Raw genomic sequence first — 4,803 nt, forward strand, 5'->3', positions numbered from 1 at the left:
CATCTTTCCCTTCACTGCCCAGACACAGGCTCTGGCTTTATTGACTAGTTAATATGGGGAGAGGGTTGCATGAAATCACCTGGGTACTTGATGGACTGCTCACTGGGGGCGACTCTTGAGGAAGCAGAATTAACATCCGAATACAAAAGTCATCAGGATAATTTAAATGGTAACACTAACTATGGTTTAAGATCTTCTCCAAAGACTGACTGAAGCCTAAGTAAGACTTTCCCCAGGTTCTCACTGGAGCCTCAGGGCTTCACATGTTACCACTGTGGCCTACAGCTTTCTAAAGTTTTTTTTCTGTCTTAATGCCTGGCCCAGGTTCTCACTAGAGCCTATATGCACAGGGTTTCAATTGGGCCCAAAATTTTAAGTTCTCATGGAATCTAGAAAGCCATCACCAGATTTTTACTGGGTCTGAAGACTTTCCTCATGCTCTCATTGTGACCTATAACATTCCACAGGTTCTCAATGTGGCTAAAGGCCTTCTTCAAAGTATTAAAGGGACATTTTGCCTTCCTTAAGTTTCTTTTTTGACATAAAGGATCTGATATTTTCTCATGTGTCCCAAGGCTCTTTGTAGGTTCTAACTGTTATCCAAAGCCTTCCTGAGAAACACAACAGGGCCCAAGGCTTTTCCTGGGTTTGACATGAGTCTTAAGGCCTTTCAAACACTGGGGCTGGTGAGATGGCTCAGCGGGTAAGAGCACTGACTGCTCATCCGAAGGTCCTGAGTTCGGATCCTAGCAACCACATGGTGGCTCACAACCATCCGTGATGAGATCTGATGCCCTCTTCTGGTGTGTCTGAAGACAGCTACAGTGTATTATGCTGGAGTAAGCCAGGCTGGAGCAAGCAGAGGTCCAGAGTTCAATTCCCAGCAGCCACATGATGGCTCACGGCCATCTGTACAGCTACAATGTACTCATACACATAAAATAAATAAATAAATCTTTAAAAAAATGTTTACACTGGCACCTAAGACCTTCCATGTTTCTTACTACTGTCTAAGAGTTTCCACAGGATTTCACTGGCACCTAAGGGCTTCCCAGGTGGTCAGTGGTGTCTAAAGCCTTCTGGCCTTCCCCAAGTTCTCACTAGTCATAAAGCCTTGGCAAGGTTCTCATTGAAGTCAAATGCTTCTTTAGTTACTCAGTGGTGCATAAAATCTAAATCTTGCCTCTGGGTCTTATAGCCTTGCCCAGGTTCTTGTCTGAGACTAAGGTATTATTCTTAGGTTTCACTGTTGGCTAAAATATTTCTGGTTATTATAGGCTCTATAAGGCTTTAGACAGGTTTAAACTGGGTCTGTAGGCTATGTATGTGTTCTCTCTGTGGTGTAAAATGTTATATAGATTTCTACTGAGGTTTACAGGCCTCTACAAGTTTATATTTAGACATAAGGTCTCCTACATAGTCTCACTGAGGCCTTAGACTTTCCTCAGTTTTTAACCTTTGCCTAAAACCCTTTCCAGAATCTTGCTCAGGCTTAAGGCCTGCTCCAGGTTCTAACTGTGACCTAATCCCTTCTCCAAAGTATTATTGAGACCTAAGGTTTTTACATAAGGTCTTTCCCTGATTTTCAGTGAGGACTAAGGCTAGTTGTCACTGGAGCATGAGCCCTTTACATAATCTCACTGGTGTATGCCTTCAGCAGACTCTCACAGGACCAAAGGCCTAGAGACTAATGCAATTTTCCTTTGTGGTAGTTTGAATATGCTTGGCCCATGGGAAGTAGCACTATTAGGAGCATGGCCTGATTATCTGACCAGTAACCTTGTTAGAGAAAGTGTGTTACTGCAGAGGTGGTGTTTTAAAATCTCATATACATCTCTAAATCGGGCTAATGTGATTTAAGAGTTTTCTTCTGGTGGCCTTTGGATTAATATGCACAACTCTTAGCTCCTACTATTCCATGCCTTCCTGGACACTGCCATTTTTCCACATTGATAATGGACTGAACCTCTGAACCTGTAGGCCAGCCCCAATTAAATGTTGTCCTTGATAAACTTGCCTTGGCTATGGTGTCTCTTCACAGGAATAGAAACCCAAACTAAGACACCCTTGTTCTCATTAGGTCTTAAAAGTTTGTCTACATTATTGTATAAATATTAAAGACTCCAGGAACTACTCAGAGTCTGAGTGGAGTCTAAAAATTTACCCTTGTTCTTACAGGTTTTATGTGTCATTATAGGTTGTTCACTGGGTCTGAAGCTCTTTCCCATGATCTTACTGTGGCCTAAAACATTCTGAAGGTTCTCACTGGGGCCTAAGGCCTCCTCTAGGCTCTGACTGCAATCTAATGCCTAGACCTTCTCCACTTGCTTATTAGGTTCTATGGTGTTTTCCATGTTCCCATTGAGGCTTAAAACCTTCTACAGGTACACAATGTGTCCTAAGGATTTACCAGGTTGTCACCAGGGTCCAAGTCTTTTCCCATGTTCTCACTGGGTTTTAAAGCATTGCCTAGTTTTTCACTGGGGCCTAAAAAGTTTTCCAAGTCCTCACAGATTCTAGAAGCTCTTTCACACTTTCATACTGTGTCTAAGAACTTTTCCACATTCTTCCTGTGTCCAGTAACCTTATATACATTTTTACTGGGTCTTAAGTTTTTCTCCTGGTTTACATTGGCATCTGTGGTCTTCTCCAATTCTCACTGAGGCCTTTGGCCTTGTCCAAGTTCTCACTCACTGTATGATAAAACCTTCTAGTTCTTACTTTAATCTCAGGCCTTCTCAGATTCTCATTTTTGGCCTAAGGCCTTCTGGGACATAAGTGTGGCTTATGACCTTTGCTATGTTCTCATAAGTATCTTATAGCCTTGCCCACATTCTCTGTCATGCCTAGGGTATTGTCAGGATTTCACTGATGCCTAAATATTTCCCCCAAATTTCTAGGGTTTTATAAAGCCTGAAGACATTCCCAATGTTCCCAGTATAGAAAAATTTATACAAGTTCTCACCCATGCTGTTACTAGGTTTTCACTACATTCTAAGGTGTTCTCCAAAGTCTTTTTGAGGCAATAGGCCTTCTCCTGCTTCTCAGTAAAGCATAAAACCTTTTACAGGTTTCACTGGGCATAAGAACTGGTCAAGGGCCAGGCGGTGGTGCCTTTAATCCCAGCACTTAGGAGGTAGAGGCAGGCGGATCTCTGAGTCCGAGGCCAGCCTGCTCTACAGAGTGAGTTCCAGGACAGCCAGGACAACACAGAGAAACCCTGTCTCAAAAAACAAAAAACAAAAAACAAAAAACAAAAAAAACCCAAAGCAACAACAACAAAAAAGAACTGGTCAAGATTCTGACTCCTGCACCCTTGTCCAAATTATTTATGAGACCTAAGGCCTTACCCAATTTTTCATTATCGCCTAAAACCTACTCAGTGGAGTTGAAGGCCTTCTCAGATCACTATAATCTAACTCTTCTCCATGTTCTCAGTCATAAATGTTTGCCCATGTTCTCACTGGTACCTCAAGCTTTACTAAGAGTCTCAATGGAGCCTAAGTATAGAGAAATGGCATGAGGAGACTGCTCCCAGCTAGCTTTGAGGCAAACCAGGCTGAGACTGAGGAAGCTCAGAGAATCCTGGTGTTTTGCCAAGTAAGCTGCAAATCTGAGGAAGTGACCTTCATGATCCATTCCTCATGAGAAGTAACTTTGCTTATAGTTTAGTTAGACATCACGCCAAAGAGTTGAACTGCAGATGTCTCAGTCTTCAAGGAGGTTTGGGTCACCTTGAGCCAAGATGAGAGAGATGTCTCTAGGTAAATAGCACCTGGTGGGAATGAGAAACTGTGGGAAATCTTTATTCTGCTTTCTCTATAAAATATTCTGAAAGTGTGCATTGGCTGTCTATGGCTGTGTGCTCCCTGTGTCCTGCTTAAGGCAGCTCTACCCTCGGGACCCCAACTCACTAGACATTAATACCTAAGGTCCCCCATGTTTCTAATGGGTTCTCAGGCCTTCCCATTTTCTCACTGGGTCTATAGACTTCTTCAGGTTCTCAAGGGAGCTGCTCTCTGGTCTTCCCTAACCCCTCACTGGGGTATTACACAGCATCCTAGTGAGCATATATACGGTATACTCACTGATAAATAAATATTAGCCCAAAAGTACAGAATACCCATGACACACCTACAGACCCAAAGAAGTTAAACAAGAAAGAAGGCCCAAATGAAGATGTTTGAATCCCACTTAGAAGGGGGAACAAAGTAGTCATGGGAGACAGAGGGAGGGAAGGAGCTGGGTGGGAGAAGGGAGGAGGGGAATAGGGAGGCAGGATTAGGGATGGGAGAGACAGGAGAGAGGCCCAGGTGGCTAGGAGAGTGAGTGGAAATACTCTGCTTGTTGTGGTGGTGGGTGGGAGGAATTTCTAAAAAGTCCCTGGGGAGGCTTCCAGGAATCAATGTGGGTGACCTTGGCTGAAATGGCCAACAGTGGGGATATGGAAACTGAAGAGACTATATCCCAGTTTTCAGACAGGACCCCCAGTGGAGGGATGGGGACACCAACCCACCTACAAAACTTTTGACCCAAAATTGTTCCTGAACACAAAAGATTCAGGGACAAAGATGAATCAGAGACTGAAGGAATGGCTGACCAGTTCATTTTGCAGAGGCTTGAGGTACCAGGGACAGGACATATCAAGGGATTTCACATTCTCAGAGGCAAAAGGGGGGGGATAAAGGGAGGAACTCTGTGTGTGTGGGGGCAGCATTTTCAATGCTTTTTTGTATTAATTTTTTTTATTAGATATTTTCTTTATTTACATGTAAATTTCTCCATTCCCAGTTTCCCCTCCAA

This window comes from Mastomys coucha, unplaced genomic scaffold, assembly GCF_008632895.1.
Source record: "Mastomys coucha isolate ucsf_1 unplaced genomic scaffold, UCSF_Mcou_1 pScaffold21, whole genome shotgun sequence".
Taxonomy (NCBI): domain Eukaryota; kingdom Metazoa; phylum Chordata; class Mammalia; order Rodentia; family Muridae; genus Mastomys; species Mastomys coucha.